This window comes from Salvia splendens, chromosome 11, assembly GCF_004379255.2.
Source record: "Salvia splendens isolate huo1 chromosome 11, SspV2, whole genome shotgun sequence".
Lineage (NCBI taxonomy): Eukaryota > Viridiplantae > Streptophyta > Magnoliopsida > Lamiales > Lamiaceae > Salvia > Salvia splendens.
In genome coordinates, this window is record NC_056042.1 from 25,378,792 (window position 1) to 25,405,003 (window position 26,212).

Here is a 26,212-nt window from a genome sequence, read left to right on the forward strand (position 1 = left end):
GCCATGCGTAACGTCCACTCGCCGACCCGCGAGTGGGGCTGACGAAATAAATTATTTTTTTAAAATTTGAATTTAATAAAAAAAATTTAAATTTAAAAACGGTCATATGACCGTCCAACGGTCGTTTTCCTTTTTTAATTTTTTTTACTCTATAAAATACTCCTATTTCATCCTCATTACACACAAAACACACATCTATTCTTCTCAAATTACCTCCATTTCCTCTCCAATTTTCATCTCAAATCATCTCTTTTATTCTTCTACCAAAGTTAATACATTCATGGATCCATTTGAGCAAATGCGTCGAATAATGGAAGAATCACTTGAAGAAGATCGACGTAGGGAGGCGGAGGAAGCCAGACCGCCCCAAAGACGATCCCGGACTTACATCCATCGTAACCGGGAGGAAGCCGCCGCAAGGTTAGTACGCGACTACTTCTATGATAACCCGGTATGGGGAGATACCTACTCCCGTCGCCGTTTCCGCATGCAGCGACCGCTATTTCTCCACATCGCAAATACATTGGCAGCCCAAGAAGAGTTCTTCCAAGAAGAGTTCGACGCCGTTGGCCGTCCCAGCCACACAACGCTGCATAAATGTACTGCAGCTAGGGGTGGGGAATTATACCGAAATACCGGAATACCGGACTTACCGTACCGAAAAAATACCAAAAATACCGATTTTTCGATACGGTATGATACCACACTGAAAGATTCGGTATGGTAACGGTATTAGATTTCCTATACCGCGGTATACCGAAGATTCGATATATACCGACGCTTCGATATACCGTTGATTATTAAATATAAATATATATATACTTATATATATAATATTTATGCTATATTTATAGGATTATTATTATGTATATAAAACCCTATATATTTATAGCAGGTTAGATCATTCATTTTCAGTCTCATCTACAAGTAATCTCTTTTGTCAAATTCACCAACAAGGTTCCAAGAAATGAAGATAATGTTGCTCGTGATTTTATAATTTGTTTTTGGTTTGGTTGTCGAAGTTTTATAAATTTGAATATTAGAATGACTGTATGAAGTTTAATTATTTTGTATTTTTTGAAGTAGTTGAACAATATTTTGGGTATAATATATTAGAATTGTTTTTTAATATTTTGGGTATAATATATTATTTTTCCGGTATAACAGGTATAACGGTATGTCGTACCGAAGTTCGGTATACCGCAAAAGTACGGTATGGTAACGGTATCAAAAACTACCATATCGAATTTCTGGTATACCGAACTCCGGTATACCAAAAAATTCAGTATGGTATCGGTATGGTTTTTGTCATACCGTAACTTTCGGTACGGTATACGGTATGACACTCATAATATGGTATATCGTACCGAACCACCAATAACTGCAGCAATCCGTCAGCTTGCGACTGGACAAACGACGGATTTGTTCGACGAATACCTCCACATTGGAGAAAGCACTGGGAGAATGTGCTTGATGCAATTCTGCAAAGGCGTCCGTGCAGCCTTCACCGACGAATTTCTCCGGAAGCCAAGCACGACAGATTGTCAGTTTCTGCTCCACCTTCACGAAGAAGTGCACGGATTCCCTGGGATGCTTGGCAGCGTCGATTGCATGCATTGGCAATGGAAGAATTGCCCTGTGGCGTGGAGGGGGTCATACACGAGCGGCCACAAAGGCACCCACCCCACCGTTTATACTCGAGGCCGTTGCCGACTACCGACTATGGATTTGGCATGCGTACTTCGGGGTCCCCGGATTGAACAACGACGTCAACGTGCTCAACCAATCCGACCTCTTCGCCGAAGTTTTGGATGGTAAAGCGCCGGCCATCAACTTCATCGCTAACAACCGGCGGTACAAAATGGGATACTATCTTGCCGACGGCATCTACCCGAAGTGGCCAACCTTCGTGAAGACGTTCAACAAGCCGGTAAATGAAAAACAGGCTCTATTTGCGCAGAAGCAGGAGGCTAATCGAAAGGATGTGGAGAGGGCGTTCGGGGTTCTCTAAGCGCGCTTCAACATTATCAAAGCCCCGGCTCGTACGTGGTTCATGGAGAGTATGGTCGACATCATGTATACGTGCATAATCTTGCACAACATGATTGTCCAAGACGAAGGACCCGAGGCGGGAAATTGGTTTGACCCTGAAACCCCGGAAGCTCTACCGCAAGTAGTCCGCCTCGCAGTGCAGTGCATCCGTCTTTAAGATCGGTTGTCTATTCGGGCAAGGACACGTGATTCTACCGCCCATGCCCAACTCCAAGATGATCTAATGGAGCACATTTGAACAAAATTTGGTGGAAGAAATTAAATTATGTATTTTTCATTTTTTTAGAATTTTAATTATTTTTAATTTTTAAGAATTTTAAGTTGTAATTTTATTTTATTTAATGAAATGTGTTTTTATTAATTGAATTTGTTGGAAATAAAAATAAAAAATGAAATTGAATGAATAGTAAATTAAGAGATGGAGGGTTGCAGGATCTGTCTCTTAGTTAAGAGATGGAGTGAAAAGTACAGTGGGGTCCATGAATAGTTAAGGAATGAGACGGAGAAACAGCGTTGCGGATGACCTAAGAGCATAAATAACGCGGCTGGCCGAGCCGCAATTCGCGAGTCCCGGCCCGTCCCGCACGTTAGACGGAGGCAAGCCGCGGCTCAGGCCGGTCCTGTGGCCGCATTCCCGGCCTAGGACGGCGTTAATCGCGTGCCGTGCTGCACCGGCGAGTCCCGGCCCAGCGTTACACGGGTCTCGGCCCGGGCCGCAACGCCAATATAATTTTTTTTTATTTTATGTCTATAAATACGAGCATTCCATTTGTGCATCAATCTTACGTGCATTCCATTTCAATCTCTATTATACACTTTGAATCGGCATCAATGGATTGGTTCAACAGCGATGAACGTGAGATGGAGAAGTTCGTTAACTCGAACAATTTGTACATACCGGGGTCGCAACCATCGCAGCCGACGCCTAGTCCGGGAGTCGGTAGCAACGTCGACATAACCTCGCCGGTCAACACGGAAGAGTTCGAATTCAGTGAGATGGAGCCCGCTCAAGAGCGGGGCAAGGAGAAGGTCGGCGAGGAGGATGGGCCGAAGAAGTACACTCCGCATGAGACAATGTGGCTTGCGAGGAACTACATCGACATGGCCGAGGATCCTATCATCTGCAACCAGCAGACTGGCAAGGCTTTCTGGGAGCGGATTGCTTAGAAGTATAACGCTGGCCGTCCTAAAGGGTCGATCGAGCGTAGCTACATGAAGCTGTGCAAGCATTGGGGTCGGGTTCAGGCGGATATGAGCAAGTGGAACGGAAAGTGGGCCAACGTAGTTCGGATGTGGCCGAGCGGGCACAGCGAGGTGAACCTCGTCGAGAAGGCGAAGGATGCGTTCTTCACTGACGGGAAGAAGGCCTTCAAGTACTATGGGGTTGGAAGCTTGTCGAGAAGAGCCCGAAGTTCACCAGCGGTGCCGAGCCGGCGACAACTGGGGCGGCGAAGAGAACCAAAGTTTCCGCCTCCGGAAACTACTCTTCGAGCGAAGGAGGTCCGGCAATCGACCTCAACGTGACGGACGACGACGTCTTCGTCTCCTCTCCTAGCATTCAGAGCCGCCCGATGGGAACAAAGGCGGCCAAGAGGAAAGCAAAGGGGAAGGCAACTGCGGGCAACTCGCGCAATGCTATATGCCCGACCAATCCGGTCGTGCTGATAAATTCTGCACTGTTGAAAGCGCGTCATGAATATATACTAGCAGAGACCATGCAACGAGTTGACCAATCGAGGGAATCATCTATTATGCAGAACAGGATCTCGATGTATGACCTTGATGATGATCTTGACATTATAATTTATAGTAAATTTGTATTTTTTTTTAAAAATAATTAGTAGTAAAAAACTTTAAATAAGTATTCATTGAGGGCTTAAGCCCTTACCCATTATACATGGGTCCGCCCATGTAACCAGAGACAAACTCGTTTTATCTTTGAGACAATAGCACTATCCGAGCGGCAAAACGTATCTCTATCTTGTGGAAAGACATTCAATACAAGATTCGTAGCTTCATTTCACTAATCTCAATTAGTTTCAGTTCTATTTCCATGTTATCTTCTCCCTCGATTATTTTTATTTTTTAGTTTGTATTACGTCCAACAAGTTTATTACTCCATCCGTTGTCATTAGGAGTCTTATTCCTTAGTGGTACGGGTTTTAAAAAATGTTAAAAAAGTAGGTGAAAAATAGTTAGTAGAATATGAACCTCACTTGTATATATTAGTTTAAATGAAATGCAAGTGTTATGAATTAGTGACATGTGAGACCCTATTACCATTTATGGTAAAAGTAAACCGGGACTCCTATTAACGGACATACTAAAATGAAAAAACGAGACTCATTCACGGGGGAGGGAGTATCTTGTATCTACACACCAAAATAATAACCCAACTAGCACCTGTGGTTCACGCACGATGACTGGACACCTAGGAGGAGAGGGATGTGAGAGGAGAGCCGCGACAAGCTAGTCACAGTGGTTGGTCCCAAGATAAGGGAGAAAAGGAAACCGTAGAGAGGCCAAGTTGTGTTGTCGCAGCCCAAACGACAAATTGTACGAGGATGGATATTGTAAAATGTAAACAGCCAAAAATTGTACTCCTACTGGTAAAAACAACCATTCCTATTCATTATTGTACATCACTAAAGATTTCAACCCTTCAAACATCAACACTGTATATTAAACTGACAACCACCACCTTAATAATCTTACAACAAACATACACAAAAATCACACAAATCTGTTAAACGGCTTTCTCCCAACTAAACCTGCAGGCATAGAAACCGTTGAATTCACGCTGAAATCTCCGATGGAGCGGGCATCCTCCTGTTTCTCAGTTCCCACTTGCGATGCCGAATCCCTGTTAGACCCTTTGTTCCACTTGAACGAACCAGCATTCGGAGTCAAAGGAAACGAGAACCTTCTCTTGGAGTCGCTGCTTCCTGGAGTCCCGGGAACCTCTCCCTCGGGTTACTGTATGCTCTCGCTTTGGCTTTGGCCGAGACAGTAGGCGTCATGTAATTGGGAACGGAGAACGGGGGCAACTCACCAGACTGTCGTCATCTTTCATAGGAGTATCGTAAGCTGAATTAGTTGCACCTCCTTTTGGTTTCGAGAACTTGGTATAGCTCGAGCTGCTTGCAAGAGGACTCCTGCCTGGGGTGGTCTGAAAGTATTTTGCCCGGACAGGGACTGTTGACCTGGATGATCGTGGCGTTACAGATTCGTGGTTGTCGAACATGAGGTTTCCGAGCCTAGTACTACTTGGGTGAAGCTGAGGGCTTGGCTTGAACTCTGAAACGGCCCTCGAAGGGGTTAACGAGATGCTCCTTGATGCAGCTTGACTCTGCGAACTACCAGCTTGAGGTAGCTGACGTTCTAACCAGTTCCACCACCAAGGGAATCCGTTGGATCGGACACCAGAAGAATTTGGAGTTGATTTTGGATTGGCTTTCCAGAGCTGTTGTAATAGATAATAAGAGAAGTAAAACCAGTCAAACATCTAATAAATCTAGCATTTTCAAATCTTATTCGTAAATCCTTGCTCTCTCTCCTTTAATGACAAAAAGGGCGACTTGTTTACCTGGTTAGAGTACGCATAGGCCATTGCTCTCTCTCTTTTAATGACAGCCTCCACTCGCTTCCGCGTCCTTGCTTCTACTTCCTCCTTTGTTAGCCTGCTATCGTCCCAATCTATCGTCCCAATCTTCATTTGACCGGCCTCAGACTGCACCAACATTATACACAGTGAGAAGATGATATCAAACTACATGTTAAAGATGGTGAACATTCAAAATGATATCCAGAAAGAACTCACCATCTGGTTCAAGGTCCATTTGCTCAGGGTACTCTCAGCATCCTTGTTACTCTTATACACGTGGTCCTGGAGTGCCTGGTTCTCTAACATTTGGATCCTCCGTGACTGGATTTGTGTTTGAACTCTGACCAAAAGCTGCATTTGTTTCATGGCATTCACCGTCTGCCGCCTTACATTCTGCCCTTTCACCACTACTTGAAGCCTCACTAAGCCCTTCAAGGCTCGGAAACTCCGCCTTGCCTGTCATATTCAAGCATACTATTGAGTCAATCACAAACACGCGAGGGACAGAAAAACATTCTATCAGCAACCTTCTTAGGGAGTGAGAACATTACCAGGTAACCTCTATACGCTGCCTGGATTTTTGTGGCTGAAAGTTGCTGGTCTCTTAAAGTCGGTTCTGGCTTCTGTACATGCCTGATTTCCTTTCTGCTTTGAGTTGATTTAGGAGCAGCAGCCTTGAAAGGAGCAGCAGCCTTGGAAGAAGCAGCCTTGGGAGAAACGGAGACCCCAGTGGAGAGTGTTTCTCGAGGAGCAGCCTTGGGAGAAACGGCGGCCACAGTGGAGAATGTCTCTCGAGGAGCAGCCTTGGGAGAAACGGCGGCCCCAGTGGAGAATGTCTCTCGAGGAGCAGCCTTGGGAGGAACGGCCCCAGTGGAGAGTGTCTCTCGAGGAGTAGCCTTTGGGGAAGTAACCCTCGGAGAAGGAGCTCTTGGAGAATAAGATTTAGGGGAAGAAGCTCTATGAGAAGTAGGTTCAGGTGAAGCAGGCCGGGGTGAGACTGGCCTTACAGGCAGAGCAGGAGGCGATTTTGGGAGTTGAGAAGATGTAGGAGGAGGCCTAATCAGTAGCTGATCAGCTTCCCTAATATTTTCTCGATGCTGCTTGGCTCTCTGAACCGGGGAATAAACGACTTGGTATCTCCATGCCTTAAAATTCCCTTACCCTTCTTCTTTTCCTTGCTGCTGCTCTTCTTGTCAGGTCCCTGAAATAGTATAAAATTGGACGAAATTTTAAAGCTAGCTTTAAATTTAACACATTAAACTTCTAAACATATATATTCTCTGGCGAAATGCATTGAAATATTTGTGGGAAGACCAAATGGTTTAGTGATCCACAGAAGTAAATCACAAATGCAGGGCACAATGTGATTTTTAAAGCTCCAACATAATCACAAGGTTAGTTTGAAACTTACGAGAAACATATGCCCTTCCTAGAATTACATCAATTACTACAGAAAGGAAGCAGGAGGATATTAAGAAATTGGGCATGCCTAAGTCAACAACCACAAAAAAAAGAGAGCCCATTCATTGATCATCTAAAAAGTAGCATCACTTTGTTATGGTTAATAGAATGACTTACATCGGCTCGCTTTTCCTTTGAGTTGTTAGTGAAAACCCTTTTGATTGCTGAAAACCAGCTTCCCTTCTTCCCCATATTCTCAGCATTACTGTTTCTCCCACAAAAACCTGCATGTGTTTCGAGTTAGCAATCCAAGACATATGGCCATGTTCTGCTATCGAGCTAAATGACAAACACGATGTCATAGCATACTACTACGAAGCACAACTTATCATGCATTCAAGGTCTTAAAAAAAACAAACACTAACATCTAATAAAGTGCACAAAATGGGAATGAGCAACAAGTCACAAAGGAAGATCTTTTGCAAAGGTACAAGTCTAACATCAACTTGAAGAATTATCCAACTCTTTTCACGAAAGTTATACACACAGCCTCCATTTCCCATCCATGTTATTAAACCAAGCTCGAATTCTCAAACCCCTCACACCCAATTTCAAGGCCACTGTGAATAATAAGTCAACCCGGGACCTCGCCCCAAAGACCGGTGCAAGAAAAGTAAGCACGAGGGGTGAAATTATGGGTTGTGTCTTGGTCTTTATGAACCACGCTAAGTCCTAAGTCGTCAAGCATGGTCAAAAACGCCCAATTACACACAATCTAATTCTACGAATTTAGGTTGAAGCATTTAATATAATATCCACACAAGATTTACAGCTGATATCTTGGTTTGTGATATGATTAAGTACATATCTAAAGAGAAATTCTATAACAGGGAAGATATTTGAAGGCATTCTGGAGTGTTACAGAACCCTCCAAGTCAAGAACTCAACAAACTACAACCATACATCTTAAATGCCAAAATTTTCCAAGCCTACACCAAATCCCTAAACACCCATACAATTCCCGCCCATAAATTCGATCTACCTAATTTGGCAGCAGCCTCCACTCATGGTTTATTTGGAAAGAAAAAGTAGTTCAATTCAAGAGTGAGGTAGTGAAACAGGAGCAAAAATCAAGAAGCAAGAAAAATAAAAAATCTATACATGAAAAGAAGTAAAGAAATTTAAAAATCAGTTCTTTCCTGTTTTCCACAAAAACAGGCCTAATCCCAAGAGATCATATGCATCAACAACACATGCAATTAATTAAAGATTCCTAATTTCTCATCACCTTAACTGCTGCTCCTATCTTCAGAAGCCTTCCACAAAGCTGCAACAACTAAAATAAGAAAACAAAAAATACACAGTACTCCCTTGTCTCCTCTCTCTCTCTCTAAGCATATGTGAGAAGAGAAGAAAAGAGAAGAGCCTACAAAAGCTTCTCTTTCTAGTCCTTCATCCACCCTCTTTCTTGGTGCTCAACAACATATTTCTTTCCCCCATAGCAGCAACACCCTTTAATTTTATCGCAGCCGTTAATCTTTGAAAATTGGCAAACTGCCCACAACTTTTTACCAAGGTGTGTGGGGAACTATGAATCAGGTTCTTGCTTGCAAAAGGTTGAAGCTTTAATTTATTTTCTAAATGTTGGCCTGCCCACCTTTTTACCCCTCTTTCTCTCTCTCTTATTTGGATAGTTCCTTCCTTTATTCAAGGCATCATCATGATTAATAATGATGGTAGACTAGCATCATTTTTATGTCAGACCACAATTTTACAGCAGCTAAAATTCAACAAATAGAGGAATTATTACGGTTCCTAGGATTCAATATCTTGCCTAATTCTTGAACACATGTCTTATTATTAGAAAATGTTTTTCTGCATTTTGTCCGAATTAATTAGTCATTTTCCCACCAACTTATTTATGTTGAAAGGTACAAGAGCTCATTGTATCATTCTAGATAAAAGGAAGAATTAGCTGAGAGCAAAATTAGTTTAAAAGTTTAGGCCTTTAATGAACTTAATTAGTAATCACGCCATAGACACCATACATAATCGTCTTAAATAAATGATTTATTTGGAGATTTATTCAGACTACGGTTACATGTAGAATATATTTGGAATATTATTCTTAAAATCATTAACTTTGGTCAAAATTTGGTATTTCCTAGAAAATTTAAAATTGGCCTAAAATATCACAAACCTTGCACTTTTTTTTGTGTTTCCCAAACTGATCCAAATAAACTATTTTCATGAAAAATCTTATTTTACATCGGCAATCGGGATATGTTTATAATATTTTAAACTACTTTTTAAGTTATAACAAGTATGATAAAAAGTCACGTAGAAAACCACATTGATTTAATTGTGTCAAGTATGATAAAAAAAAGCCTCGTAAGTTAGTCAAATAGGGTGATAGACATGATATGGGAAATACCTAACAAGGTGCAAAATTTGTGATATTCTAGACCAATTTTAAAGTTTGTGGGAAATATCAAATTTTGGCTAAAGTTGATGATTTCATACACCAATTTCCTAATATAGTTAACGGTTAATTAAGATGAACTAATTTTCAATTATTACCCATTCACACTAGACATATTGTATTTTTAACCATTGAGTAATACATTTTGACCGTTGTGTAATACTGAAGATTTAATTCCAAATATGTTTGAAAGTAAAATTTTAAATTCTTATTCGGGTATTTAATTCATGATACAGTTTTCAACCTTCAGAATATGAGTCAGGTCATAATAAATGTAGCAGTGAGTAAATAAGTATAGTGTTTAATAAAAGTATCACTACTATTTATAATTATAACTACGCTAATAATCTTGAACTCTCCGAAACTAACTTGGTCGATAAATATTAATGGTAAAATGCATTAACTATATAAAATTATTGTTCAATTTTCATGAATGAGTTTCTATGTGTCACATAAATCTTCAGCGTGATACTTTAATTATATTTTCAAATGATATTGCAAATTTATTGTGTACTTTATTCTAATTGTTAATTTCATTGTAATTATCGATATAGTTCAAAAATATGTAGTTGAATAACTATAAATTTTCCGAAAACAATAATGTGTGTGTGTAGGAGAGAAGTAGTTGGGCAGTAGAGCACTCAAATTGGGATTCCTGGGTCAGCTGGTGGGATATTCAACCAACTTTACTTGAATGGGAAGGAAGACTAATTCAATTTCAGACAGCAATATTTTACCCCTATCCACTAATTACAGACCATATGCTCTTTATTTAATTAATCTTAATCATTGTTATTTGGTGTGACATCCATCTGCATTTTATATATATATATATATATATATATATAGAATATGAATCACCAAATTTGGAAATGGAAAAGGCGGTTGCTCCAACGGTCGCATACGTTTTCTCTTTTGGCTCCTTTTCTCGTCAACTCACGCGCTGCATTCGCTCCACACTTACTGCGTGTCTATACGTCTATCTTATTCAAATGGGTAAATTTGAAAATAAGAAAAGAAAAGAAACAAAAAAGTTGTATATAATAGTAATAAAGAATTAACGAAAATTTGATACATTCAAGAATAGGAGAAGTTAATATATAAATGAACATATTTAATGCAAAATTGAGAATAAATGTCAATCATATGATATTTATGTTGAAGTTGTGGATCGCCACTTATTACAATATGGGTATAAAACCATTTGTTGAGCAAATTACAACCAAAATAAAAAGGAATACAATGAATTGAACTAGACAAAATTGGCTACGGAATGAAAGAAAAATCGTAATAAAATTTTTAGGCGACTTGAGAAGTTTCCTTTCAGCAAGATGAGATACGATATATTTATGCTCTTGGTTCAGGAAAGTCATCTCTATAGATAAAATGACTATACCTCGTGTGTAGCAGCACTGCTGACATAACGAGCACTGACACGTAAAAGGGTTCAATCTTGCAATGACACATCAGACAATATAACATGGTAAGGCCACCTGCAACGCGTCTCGCGGGTGGCTCGTATCTCGTCCTGCCGAGACGAGACGCCGGCGAGACGCGTTGCAGCTCCCCGTCTCGTCCCGGTCTCGCCGAGACGCCCATCCCACCGAGACACCTCGCGGGCTGTCGCGCCACGCGCTTGCGCGACGTGGCGCGCTCCGGCGCCATGCGTGACGCCCACTCGCCGGCCGGCCCGCGAGGGGGCTTCGTCACGCTGACGCAATAAATCATTTTTTAAAAATCAAATTTAATTATATATATATGTATATATATATATATATATAATTTTAAACGGTAATATTACCGTTTTTCGACCGTTTTCCTTTTTTTTATTTTTTATTTTTTTACTCTATAAATACTCCTATTTCATCATCATTTCACATACAAATACACATCAATTCCTCCAAATCATCCTCATTTCCTCTCCAATTTTCATCTAACCTCTCATCACAAAATGTCCGGTGATGAAAACTCTAGCCGTGGCGGCTCCGACGGGTTTGACATCAACGCGTTTGGCTACTGGGGGGCATGTACAACGTGTTGGGTGGTTCCGGTTCGTCTACACCGGGCACCCAGGGCTCGTCGACGCCGGGGGGTACCAACCACCCCATTTTGATGTGGATGAATACGCTTGTCCCTCCGCCCCGAGGTATTCACAGGGATTATCCCAAATTCGGGAGGATTATCCGGATGAACCCCATCCGGAAGGAGGACGAGGCGATGGAAGCTCCAGGGCATTCGACGTTGTGGAGGAAGAGGCGGAGGACGCCGAGGAGGATGAGGATGAGGATGAGGATGTAAGCCGGCATCCTTACAGCCGCAAGGACACAATGACGGTGTACAACGCCTGGATCAACGTCTCGTACTATCCCATCATCGAGAATCAACAATCCCGGAAGTGCTTCTGGGAAAAGGTCACCTAGGCCTACAACGAGATCAAGCCAAGAGGGTCCCGCCGCCGCACATTGAAGATGCTCCGCGCTCACTTTGACCGAGTCGACAGGGAGGTTAAAAAAATCTGCTGCATCTACAAGAACGAAGCGGCTCATTACCAAAGCGGAGCCACGGGAGCCGACATTCTGAGATCGGCTTTGCGAGTCTACTTCGACGACACCGACAAAGAATTCAGACATGTCGATGTCTGGGAGGCTTCAAAGATGAGGAAAGGTGGGCAGGCGGTGTGCGGTTCAGCTCGGGCTCGACCTCGAAGCGCACGAAGTACACGACGGGTGGCCAATACTCGTCTAGTGGGGGCGGTTCGGGCAGCGCCGCACAAGAGGCTGCATCACAGAAGGTTGAGGGCATGGCAGACGATGTCGGGGGGTCCTCCCGTGTGCGCCGTCGGCAGCAAGGGACCAAGGCGGCGAAGGCGGCTAGAGGGAGGAAGGGCCGAGGCGAATCATGCCAGGCTGGCTCGGGCTCGGGCTCGAACACCATATTGTCCATGTACTTGACCGCCACGATGGCTGTCACTTCCCGCATTACGCTTCCACAATACCAAGCTCATCTTGCCGGAATTGAGTATATGTCAAGACAAATTGGTATTCCGCCTCCAGGTAGCTTGAGTGGACCGCCACCGCCTTCGGGAGATGATTTGCCCGCGGAGTAGTTTTTTTAATTTCTATAAAATTATATTTTAAATTATGCTTTTTTATTTATTTTGCCACGAATTTAATTATGTATTTTTTAGGATTTTAAGTTGTATTTTTATTTTATTTAATGAAGTGTGTTTTTTATTAATTGAATTTGTTGGAAAAAAAATAAAAAATGAAATTGAATGAATAGTAAGTTAAGAGATGGTTAAGAGACGGATAAGAGATGGAGGGTTGCAGGTTATGTCTCTTAGTTAAGAGATAGAGTGAAAAGTACAGTGGAGCCCATGAATAGTTAAGGAATGAGACGGTTAAGAGATGGATAAGAGGACAAAACATGCTGGAAAGACTTGTGTTGGTCTGTACAGACAACCGTCAATTTGGGAGCCGAGTCATTACACACACAAGGATTCCAGTTCACATGTAATGCTTCTTTGTAAACTTACTCACTCATTCTTCATTTACCAACTTTAGAAATCTGTTTGCTCAATTATCGGAACTCCGCTAAGTTTGTACTCCCTCCGTCCCGGACTACTCGCACTTTTTTTCTTTTCGGCACGGAGATTAAGGAATGAGTGTATAGCAAAGTCAACAATTGCGGCTGTAGGTGATAATTTTTACTAAAAATGAAAAGAGTGCAAATAACTTGGGACGCCCAGAAAAGAAATAAGTGCAAGTAGTCCGGGACGGAGGGAGTATATGCCAATTGAAGTAGAGGTGCTTTTATCTAGAAGGAAATCGTATATACCCCATTAAATATGCAACACTTGGGAATCGGCACGAAATTTTATGCAGTGTTGTTTTGTGAGTTAATGAAGAGAGAGTAAAGTAAAAGAGATGAAAAAGTAGATATAAAGTTATTTCCATTTTAGGAAACGTTTCATTTTAATTGAGACAATCCAAAAAGGAAAACGTTTCATTTCTAATGGGACAGATGGAGTATATAATCTGTCTTGTGGAAAATATAATATTTATAATCTTTGTTGTGGTGAAAGTGATATCTTTGATTCGACTAACAATTAATTTGTTTGTTTTATTATTTCTTAGTAATTTTTCGCCCACTCTATTTTGTTTTTTTATTTGTTTTTTTCAATTGTAGTACTAATACTGTTTTTTTTTTGATTGCACTACTACTGAAAATAAGAGTCCGTAACCATTGTAATCTCATACTAGATCCATAAAAATTACTCTAGAATATTTTAGTGTTAAAAAATTACTACAGAATATTTTTAGTGTTAAAGCAAGAGTAACAATAAACTCGGAAAGAGAATAATTTAGATATTTAAACTTAGAGCAAATTGCTTAAAAGTCACAATCTTTTTTCATTTTTCAGTTTTTGTCAGAAACTAAAAAATTGACGTATAATGTCATGAACTTTATATTCTGTCGCCTTTTTTCATGATGGGTTTTCCGGGCATGAAGCAAGCTGATGTGTCTTTTTAAGCTAACGTGGCTACTGAGTGTATAAGCTGATGTGTCTACTGATATGTCAAACTGCCCTAAAAGTCACAAACGATTCATATTTTTCGGCTTTTTCCACGAACTAATTTTTTTTTGCTGATGTTTTTTTTAAAACTGACTTGGTTGCTGAGTGTGTACTAACGTGTTAAAATTATGCGTCCTCGTATTTTAACGCACAAAATCCCCAAATTTGTTTTAATTCACTCTCCATTCTTACCCTTAATTCACACCCCCAAATTCCCTTCACGTCATTCTCAAATCGTTGCCGATGACGATGAACACTGCGGCGGCGAGGGGCTTCTGCGTGGCGGCGGATGAGTCAATTTCTTGATTCTTATATGCCGCCACATCGATTGACCGCGACTTCTTCTACTCCGCAGCCTCCGCTTCCTACATATGGTAATAATAGTAACGACAAGAGATGTGGCCCTAGGACAGATCCAACTGCAATTCCCACTATGGCGCCGCCAGAGAGCTTCTTCTTCCCTTCGCCGCCGCCACTCGCGGATCCACCGGTGGCAATAGCCAGAGTTTCGGGCCACATGATGTCAAGAGGCTTCCCACCAAACGAAGTGCCGAGAAATGATTCCTTCGATTTTCCCACAAGGCCTTTTAGAATTGAGCCGTTTAAATTGTTGAAAGATACGTTGAATTGGTCAAGGTTAAGAGCTAAAGTGATTATTCTAAAAATACAAAATTGAAATCGAAACCACACATTCAAACCAGAAAAATAGTTGAATTCAAACAAACCTAAAAATCACACATTCAGTTTGACTAAAAATCGATGCTTTGAAATGGGAAAAATCAAAATGGGACTACGGAAGAAATCGCTACATGAGGGAAAAGAAATCACGACAAGAGAATGGGAAAAGTTCGTGGGAAAAACCGGAAAATGGGAAAAGTTTATGACTTGAGTTAATGAATTTCCTGCGTTTTCCACGTCAGATTTCAGGCTTGCCACGTGCGCAAAACTCTGGGGTCGGATCAAATGGGAAATTCCAACAATTCAATAAAGTTCATTGAAGTGCGTGCTCGCTAAGATATGACTCAGGAGCGGAGTGAGCAAGTGTGCACAGAGAAAGTTAATGCAGATGCTCGGTCAAGACACCGCGCTTCTTAAATCCACTGGATCACTAGGTCCAGGAACTCAAGGAACACAGAGTGCTTCTGTCGTTGGACACACTCGACTCCCCTTCAACAATCAAATCCCTCAACCCCAAATACTAGGGATTAGTATAGGGAAGCGGGGTCGATCCCACGAAGATGGATTCGTAAAGTAGTGCTTAGAGACTCTGGAAACAAGCGGCTGCTGCCACGCAAAGGGTTGAGAATTTTACCTAACTCTAGTCCTAGGCACGAAATGTAAATGCTAGACCTAGGAAACTGTAAACACACTGACAGCAAACATCGTCATGACCTCGAGGTATTAAAATCACTTCCTAGACCGTGTAAACGATTCACTAATTAAGACTAGACAGAGAGAATAAAAGCAGTGGGGACCATGACTCCAAATATAGCAAGTATGGTAAAAGCTGCAAACAACCAACTCATGCCCTGACTAACAACGACATGCATTTTCCTATCCGACTCAAATACGTAAATGGAGAAAACAGAGCACATACCTAGATTCAAACAGAATATAGAAATCAGGACGCCGGAAACTTGCTACGAATCAGAAATACATCAGATCGACATAAACTAGGCGAAGCGAAATGAAAACACGTAAACTAGGCATGAAATTAAATCAACACTGCTCAGATTTACGTCGGGTGCTTAATCCACTCCGGATCCAAGCCATCCGAACTCAACAACCATCAAAATCAACTCCATAACTCCGATTCTTACAGATCTGCTCCGATCAACTCCGAATTCCAGCAATCACAGACAATCCTACAATATCAACAAGACAAAACCCCGATTCATCCACAAACAAACTCCATTCTCCCAGATCCAACCACGAACCTGCAATAATCCACGAAAACAACCAACTCCAACAATTCCAACTCCAGCATTCAAGTAAACACAATCAACAAACAGAAATCAACACAATCAACATAAGCGAAAACGAAACTTGCATTAAGATAAGAGAAATATTCAGCAAAGAAACAGAGGACCGAGCTTCGAACAGTGGAGCTCGGTGAAATCAGCAAAGTACGAAAACGGAAATTAAATTATTTCTTCGCCCCATAGAAGGACGGTGTTACAACCCACAAATACTTCCGAGAAAACTAAACGTGAACCCCAGTGCAAACCCGAGATCCTCCGCGAATTAGAGCCCAAGTGTGTGAAAAGTGAACTTAAGCTACAGGCTGTTAGCGAGGCCTCCAACCGAGAAGGTCCCTCCAGCTTGCATGCTTCTTCCTTTTATAGATGCGGACATAGCCTTCTAGAGTCTTCGTAGAAATCCCTATTCTACCCTTCAACTCCGAGGCTTCCCCCGTCAAGCAATTTTCTTCATAATGTCCACTCTTTCGCCAGTTTCATAGGACCATGCAAGCGTCCTCTTCCTTTCCTGGATCTAGCGAAAACCTTCACACACCTGGCTTTAAACATGCGTTAGACCTAGCGTTTTCACGAAATAAAATCCCTAGACCGATGCATGAAATTAGCCTTATCAAACTGCTCACACTTAAACCATGCTTATCCTCAAGTATGAAAGACAAGAAAAGAAATAAGGCGAATTTCAATGCACGGTCCCTAAGTACGACTCTACAAACAAAAACAGACTCCTAGACCTAGACAACTAACAGACTCAAAAAAGAAAACATCACAAAAACAAAACACAACAAACATAACAGATAAACATAAACTAGTTTCAACTTTTAGGCTACCGTCCCCACAAGCTTAAGTTCAATCCGATCGTCTACAGTCTTCAAATCCTCCCCCTTCCTTCTTCTATCTAAACGGTCTGTCAGTTCGTCAAGATATCCTTTTGATTTTCCAGCGGTTAGGTTCGCTCGATCACTCATTCCTCACCAGGGATGTTAGGATCAACACGCTCCACAGTTAAAGTTATACCACTGATGCGTCGGGTTATGAGAGTTTTTCCCTTCTTTCTTCTCCATTTTTTTTATTATTGATTTTCCTGGGTCAGGTTGCAATTGCTTTCTGCCCTTGAGGATAATGATTTTTCTTTTCTGGTTATTTTTTCCTGTATTATATCCCCTTCCCCTGGACTTCGTCCAGCTTATACCTCCAAATTATTATTATTATTATTATTATTATTATTATTATTATATTATTATTATTATTATTATTATTTTATTTTATTTTATTTTATTTATTTATTTTTTTTCCCTGGACTTCGTCCAGCTTATACCTCCCCCATTTTTTTCAATTTTCTCCTCCCCTGGACTTCGTCCAGCTTATACCTGCTGTTCTGGACTTCGTCCAGCTTATACCTCCATAACCCACTTTTTTCTACTTCATACTCTACTCCCTAAGCATCAAGTGGTAGCACATTTTACATGTTAGCACAAAAAGTGTTTAGGCTTATAACTCACTCTTATAGTAGGGTTGCACAGCTAGGTTATCTAAGGCTTTTTCCATCGTCCTAACTTCATTCAGACCGCTTTTAGTTTATTAAGGAAGAAGGTGTCAAAGTTGACATGCATTCTCTCTTTAATCGCTCTCACTAAGGAAAACTTGCCTTATTATCTTGCTAGCTCATGCGAAACACACATCCTAAAGACTCTAAACCAGAAAAACAGACACCATACTTACTCCCCCCCGCCCTCTTCACTCAAGCTTGTCCCCAAGCTATCCTAGTGAAGGGGGGAAAAGGAAGTAAGAACAGCAGACAGAAACATGAAACAAAAACAAACAAGGCGCACAAACAAAACAAACTTCTCACACTTAGACCGAACATCGGGCTAAGTGGGAGAAGGCACAACATAAAAAACCAAGACATGCAAGACAAAATAACCCCTTCTCACACTTAGACCAAAAATTGGGCTAAGTGTAGAAGGGTATAACACATATATACAAAACAAAGCATGCTGGCACATAAAAACACAAACGCAAGAAAAACGAAAAGTAAAAGACAGAAAAGTAAAGGTTACTTGGTTTGGGAGATTAATTCGGGGTCTGGCCCCCTCCAAACCATCTCTAACGTGGGCTTTGGCACCCACCGCTTGTACAGGGGTTTCCCTCTTACTAACATTTTCTTTGGCGTCATCGCCCTTTGGAACATCATCACCAACAACAGGGGTTTCCCCCTCAACAAACTCCTCCAAAACAGGGGTTTCCCCCTCTGTACGACTTCAGTAACAACAGAAAGATCCACACCCTCGGATTCAGGTAGGGATTCTCTCTCAACAAAATCCACAGCGGTAAACACAGGATTTACCCCCTCAGAAACGGCAACCACTTTATCCTCTACCTCTAAAACAGGGATTTCCCCCTCAGTGACAGAACCTAACCTGGGTTTACTTACGGCCAACAATTCCAACCCCGCGGTCAGATCTACTTCTTCTTCACGAGTTTCCGCGGCGGTGGTTTCTTGAACGGCAGTAGTGATTTCTGGAACTGCCTCCGGCTCAGCGGTGGCTTTTTGAACTGTCTCTGGTGGCGGTGCGGCGGATGTTGAAACGGCTGGTACGGATTTCCCCATCACAGATGCGAACATGGCGAACGCCTCCATAGCTTTTTCTGGCCCCCCAAATTTCTGTAGTAGGTCAGCAATGAATGCCGCCGTGTTAGAATCGGCGGATCCTGAAGTGTTTCCGGTATTCTGCTTGTTATCCATGAAGAATTCTGTAGAAATTTTGACAAAAACTTGGACAAAAATTTTCTTGGATTAGGGTTAGAGAAAGAAAACCTAGAGAGAAATTTGGGGAATTCTGGATGTAGAGAGAGAGTGAGTAAGGAAAAATAAAAGGAGAACACGGTTATTAGCCGATAGGTATAGGAGAGGACGGTTTTGCAGGCAGTTGGCAGGCATGACGCTAGCGACTGTACGCCTCCCCATAAAGGTGTCCATTGAAATTCAAACCGGTGCCAACTCCCTCCAAAATTTTACTCCTCAATTCCCTGCCCAAGTAAATACTCTCTGCAGAACTACACAAAAAAAGAATCAAACTAGAAAAATGAAACGCCAGACCCTCCAGGTCTAGGATATGAAAATATCAAAAACATTCCCAAGGAGTCTGGTATTTCGAAAATATTTTTGGAAGATTATTTTTTTCTAATTTGTTTGGGTTTTCTTGATTTAAGGAAAACAATTAAATATTTACAAATTGTGTTCAAGTGTTCTCACGATTCCTAGGTCAGGTCATGGTAAAACTTCTTGGATACTGGACCTAGGAAGTCCTTAAGAACACTCTCTTCCTAGACCGATCAGGCGATATCAGGGAGTGCGCGTAGTGGCATTTCGTCCACTACACACAGCTCCGAGTTATCCCTAAATACCTTCACACGATGACCGTTGACAAGAAAATGAGTTGAGTTTGAAGCACTTCCCTGGATCTCTACTGCTCCATTTGCACGAAGACTCACAATAGTGTATGGTCCAGTCCATTTGGACTTCAGCTTACCAGGCATTAACTTGAGCCGGGATTGGAACAGGAGAACTTTCTGCCCAACTTGCAGTTCCTTGGTCCGGAGATTCTTATCATGCCAAAGCTTGGTCTTTTCTTTGTACCACATCGCTGATTCGTAAGATTCAAGCCTCAATTCTTCCAACTCCTGGAGCTGCAGTTTCCTCTCTCCCTCATAGGCTTGAGGATTCATATTAATCTCCTTGACTGCCCAGTACGCCCTATGCTCAATTCCCACCGGCAAGTGACACATCTTGCCGAATACTATCCTGTAAGGAGACATTCCAATGGGCCTTTTATATGCTGTTCTGTATGCCCATAGTGCGTCATCAAGTCTCTTACTCCAGTCCTTCCTTGACGGATTAACCGTCTTTTCCAGAATCGCTTTGATTTCCCTGTTTGATATTTCAGCTTGCCCATTTGATTGAGGATGATATGGTGTGGAAAGGCGATGGTGAACTCCGTATTTTCTCATTAGAGCTTCAATAGTCCGGTTACGGAAATGCGTCCCATTATCAGATATTATAGCTCTGGGCACTCCGTACCTGTTAAAGATGTTAGCTCTAAGAAATTTCGCTACCTCTTTGGCTTCACACGATGTGGTCGCCTTGGCCTCTATCCACTTTGAAACATAATCAACTGCCACAAGTATGTATGTGTTCCCGTATGAAGACGGAAATAGACCCATGAAATCCATTCCCCAGACATCGAAGATCTCACACACAATCACTGGAACTTGTGGCATTTCGTCTCTTCTGGAGATTCCACCAGTCTGTTGACACTTCTCACAATTCTGACAGAATTCGAACGCATCATTATGCAATGTAGGCCAGTTAAATCCACTATCTAACACCTTCCTTGCGGTCTTCCTAGGTCCAAAGTGACCTCCACAAGCTAGGGTATGGCAATGATTCAGCACATCCCTCTGTTCCCACTCCGGAATACACCTCCGGATTATTTGGTCGGCTCCCATTCGCCACAAATACGGGTCATCCCAGTAATAGTACTTAGCCTCGCTCTTCAATTTCATCTTCTGGGCCCGGGAGATTACTTGGGAACTGGGCACCTCTCCAGTGACTAAGTAATTTGCCAGGTCAGCGAACCATGGCTCATCGTTTTGATGACATTTCCCTTTTTCGGCTTCCCCTGGACCTGTTAACGCCATAATCTCTTCCCAGCTGATAGGTCGAGGAAATTCTTTCACATAGTACAAATGTTCCTCGGGGAATGCATCCGGTATTGCTTCCTCGGTCTCCCCTTGAAATATCCTACTCAGATGATCGGCCACCTTATTTTCTGTCCCCTTTTTATCTCTGACTTCCCAATCGAATTCCTGCAAAAGCAACACCCAACGGATTAATCTCGGTTTGGATTCTTTCTTCGCCAACAGGTACTTTATAGCCGCGTGGTCGGTGAAGACTATCACCCTCGACCCAAGCAAGTACGGGCGAAATTTCTCAAATGAGTACACTACCGCCAGCATTTCCTTTTCAGTAGTGTCATAACTTCTCTGAGCCTGATTCAGCGTTTTTGAAGCATAAAAGATCACATAGCTTTTCCCATCGACTGTTTGACCTAGCACCGCTCCCACGGCATAGTCGCTTGCGTCACACATAATTTCAAAGGGTAGATTCCAGTCGGGAGCTCTAATAATGGGAGCAGATACTAGCCTATCCTTTAACAACTGAAAAGCCTTTTTGCACTCCTCATCAAAGACAAAATCAACATCGTTATGCAACAGGTGAGTGAGTGGCTGAGCAATTTTTGCGAAATCTTTTATGAACCTCCTATAGAATCCTGCGTGCACTAGGAATCCTCTTACCTCCTTCTGATTCGTCATGTAAGGCAGTTTTGAGATCACATCAATCTTCGCCTGGTCTACCTGTATCCCTCTTTCCGAGACTACGTGCCCTAAGACAGTTCCTTCAGGGACCATAAAGTGGCATTTGGCACCTTCTCAATACCACATCCAAACTTGCCAAACATGAGTCAAATGAATTCCCGTACACAGTGAAGTCGTCCATAAAAATCTCGATGCAATCCTCTAGGAGATCCGAGAAGATACTCATCATACACCGCTGAAAGGTGTCTGGTGCATTGCACATGCCAAACGGCATCCTCCTGTAAGCATACGTTCCGAAGGGACACGTGAAAGTTGTCTTCTCCTAATCCTCGGGATCCACATAGATTTGAAAATACCCACTATACCCGTCTAGGAAACAGAAATATTGCTTGCCCGCCAGCCTTTCCAGCATCTGGTCAATGAAAGGTAGAGGGAAATGGTCTTTCTTGGTCGCTTCATTTAACTTCCTATAGTCGATGCACATCCTCCACCCAGTTACTAGTCTAGTGGGCACCAACTCATTCTTGTCGTTCTTTACCACCTGAATTCCTGACTTCTTGGGTACCATATGTACTGGACTAACCCATTCACTGTCTGGTATGGAATAAATGATTCCTAGGGAGAGCAGCTTCAATACTTCCTTCAGCACTTCCTCCCTCATGTTCGGATTCAATTTGCGCTGAGGATCTCTGCAGGCCTTTGCTCCTTCTTCTAGACGAATGTGATGCATGCACATATCTGGACTGATTCCAACCAAGTCAGAGAGTGTCCACCCAATAGCCTTCTTGTATCTCCGGATCACATTCAACAATTTCTCTTCTTGTCCCTCGGTCAAGCTGCTGTTAATAATTATCGGGAAATTTTCATTCTCCTCCAGATACGCATACATGAGCCCAGGTGGAAGAGTTTTCATTTCTTTCTTGGGGACATCTTTTTCCTGGGGCAAGGGATTTTTTTCTGTTGCTTCCGTTGTCATTCCCTTCGTCGACCCAGCAGAACCTTCCACACTCCCCACATAAGGTGTATTCCTTGACCTAGCTATCTCCGGGTTTGCACAGAATTCCAGAATTGCTTCAGCTAACTCTTCATCTGATAACTCACTTGTGTTCATTGCTTGACACCAACTGGCCACTTCTCTATCAATGGCATGACTCATCTCGGAATTCTCAATCTGTTCCTGCATAAATTCGGTCTCAAGATATTCCTGGACCAAGGGGTTAATAACATCCATAGCATGCAGATTTTCAACGTCAAGAGGTTTCTTCATTTCCTCATCTACACTGAATGTATATTTCTCCCCATTATAGTCAAGGTAAATTGTTCCATCAAAAACATCAATGATAGTCTTAGCGGTACGTAGGAAAGGTCTCCCTAAAAGTACTCCGCCAGACTCTGCGGACTCATTATCACTCATCTTAATCACATGGAAATCAGCCGGGTACAAGAAGTTATGTACCTTGACTATCACATTCTCAAGTACCCCTTCAGGACAGATGCATGACCTGTCCGCCAATTGGATCACAACCTTCGTGTCTACCATGCCTACCCCCACTAATTTCTTGTATATGGAAAGTGGTAACACATTTATGGATGCACCTAAATCACACATAGCATGCTCGATTTTACATCACCAATAGAGATGGGTAAGGTAAACATACCTGGATCATTGCATTTCGAAGGCATCCTCCGCTTTTGAATCACTGCAGAGACGTTCTCGCCTATCAAAATTTTTCCACTGGGTCTAGCCTTCCCAGCTATAAATTCCTTGATGAACTTGCTAAACACCGGCAATTTCAAGGCCTGTAAAAATGGTAGATTAATCTCCAATTTCCCGAAAATATCCATGAAGTCCACCGGTTCTTCCTTCTTCTTTTTGGCTTCCCCCCGACTTGGGAAAGGCTTCAGTCGTTTCCCTACTCCTGTAGAGCTTTCAGCTAAGAATTCTCCAGTTTCCTCCCTTACTGCCTCGTTCTCCAACTCCGGCTCTGGATCGAGGAAAAAAGGCTCAGCTGACCTTGGCAAGGGTTTCTCCAAATCCCCTGTCTTAAGATAATCCTTGACCCAGGAAGTTCCTCCCTCCAAGTTCCTAGGCCTAGGAATTGTATCCTCGTCCTTGCCTTCCTTGGGGCTTGTCTCTTCTTTCGTTCTTACCACTGGCCCATCATATCCTTTCCCGGATCTCATGGTAATCTGACTTATATTCGCTCTATCCGGTGGCCTTACGGAGGCGGGAATCTTCCCTTCATTTCCCCTCATATCACTCAAAGAAGTGGCTACTGGGATAACTGCTTGGCCAGCATATCCATTGCTGCCTTTTGCTCCTGTTGAGCTTCTTGAAGCTTGTGCACTACGTCATTGTTCGATTGCAGGTTGTTTTGCATATGCTGCTGAGAACTGACGAGATCGTGCACCATATCATCGATACTCTTTGGTGATTTCGATGGCTGACTGGGCCCTGGCCCTATGCTCAGAGTCGGTCCACTCACTTGACCCTGACGAGCGTTTCCTTGACCTCCTGAAGAGTTGTTGTATTGATTTCCTTGACCCTGGTAATTGTTCTGAAAATTCCTTTGGTGCGGTGGTACATAAGAGTTCCCTTGACTGTTCTGATTTCTGTTTCCCCAGCTCGAGTGGTCTCCTTGGTTCCGATTGATCCAGCTGCCCTGCCCCTCTTGATTCCTTCCTCACCAGTTACCTTGTCTTTCGGGCTGAGGTGCAAATTGCTGACTTTGTTGTGGTGTCGGCTGATTCTGCTCATTGTCAGTCCATCTGAAATTTGGATGGTTTCTCCAGGGCGCATCTCTCTGTCTCCCTGGATTCCAGCTCCCATCGGGATTCCAACTTCCCATTGAATTGACCTGGGCCTGATAATCTCCTTCCTGGGTCCCGTAATATTGCTGAATTTGATTATCTTCTGGACCAGGAGATTTCTCCTTCCCTTGTGAAGCCAGTGGAATCGTCTTTTCAATCGCGTTCAAAAGAGCTTTCTCGAGCCTATCAATTCTTGCTTCTACTTTGTCATCTTCTTGCTCTCTTACAGCATGCACCGATCCTCTCCTCACTGCATTCCTAGGGTTATCGTATGCTTTTTTAGCGTCGATCAACTTCCCCAGGATTTCTCTTGCCTCACTTCCTCTTTTTCTTGTGAAATTCCCTCCACTCGAGGAATTCATTAGGTCCTTTGACTCAGGAGTTGCCCTTCGTAAAACAGAGAGTAGGTCTCTGCCTCTATCATTCGGTGGTTCGGGCATGCATCCAACAACCCCTTGAATCTCGACCAATACTGACTCAGCGATTCATCGTAATCCTGCTTACACTCTAGTATTTCTTTTTTCAGTGCATTCGTCTTGTTGGATGGAAAGAAATAATCTAAGAATTCCAACTTGAAGTCCCTCCATGTGCGGATAGAATCTGGGGGCAACCTCAATAACCACGTATTAGCTTCCCCCTTCAAGGTAAATGGAATTGCACGTAGGCGATAATCCTCCTCTGTTGCATCATTCGGCCTCTTCTGAATACCACACAACTTACTGAATTCATTTAGGAACTCATACGGACACTCATTCCTACGCCCAGAGAACGTTGGCAAGATGCCAAGTACGTTTGTCTTGATCTCAATAGTCCTCTGGCGTGGATTCATCACTATTGCTTGAGCTGGTTCTCCATCTAAATGGGCAGTGAGCGAACCGATCTCTGGATCTGGATCTACTACTTGCGCCATGACTACTTCCTCTGCTTCCCCTGTTTCTGACTCTGTTTCTGATTCGGGTGGTGACTCTGGATCTTCGCGTCCTGACGACGTCCAAGATTCGTCGCTAGTAAATTCACTCGGAAACGGATCTCCCGTGGTGAACCCTGATCTGGTGGTCACAGTAGAGACTGTATCCTTTACCCGCCAGTTAAACTGGCCGTGCTTCCACCCAGATGAGTTGCTCCAGTAGGTAGATCTTGAGCCTCTGCTCATAAACTACAAATAAAAGAGAGAGAAAATAAATCAAAACTATTTACACCACATTCTCTGAACACTAACACAAAGCACGCCATCCATCCCCGGCAACGGCGCCATTTGAAGTGCGTGCTCGCTAAGATATGACTCAGGAGTGGAGTGAGCAAGTGTGCACAGAGAAAGTTAATGCAGATGCTCGGTCAAGACACCGCGCTTCTTAAATCCATGGATCACTAGTCCAGAACTCAAGGAACACGAGGTTTCGTCGTGGACACACTCGACTCCCCTTCAACAATTAAATCCCCAACCCCAAAAACTATGGATTAGTATAGGGAAGCGGGTCGTCCACGAAGATGGATTCGTAAAGTATGTGCTTAGGAGACTCTGGAAACAAGCGCGGCTGGCTGCCACGCAAAGGGTGAGAATTTTACCTTAACTCTAGTCCTAGGCACGAAATGTAAATGCTAACCTAGGAAACTGTAAACACACTGACAGCAAACATCGTCATGACCTCGAGGTATTAAAAATCACTTCCTTAGGACCGTGTAAACGATCACAATGAAGACTAGACAGAGAGAATAAAAAGCAGTGGGGGACCCATGACTCCAAAATAGCAAGTAGGTAAAAGCTGCAAACAACCAACTCATGCCCTGACTACAACCGACATGCATTTGCCTATCCGACTCAAATACTGTAAATGGAGAAAACAGAGGCACATACCTAGATTTCAAACAGAATATAGAAATCAGGACGCCGGAAACTGGGCTACGAATCAGAAAACATCAGATCGACATAAA

The 26,212-nt window shown here is 42.6% G+C and overlaps 1 pseudogene; it reads right to left on the bottom strand.

The window, feature by feature from the left end:
- Positions 1-4,659: 4,659 nt before the first annotated feature.
- LOC121756129 lies at positions 4,660-8,741 on the bottom strand (annotated as a pseudogene).
- Between the last annotated feature and the right edge of the window lie 17,471 nt (positions 8,742-26,212).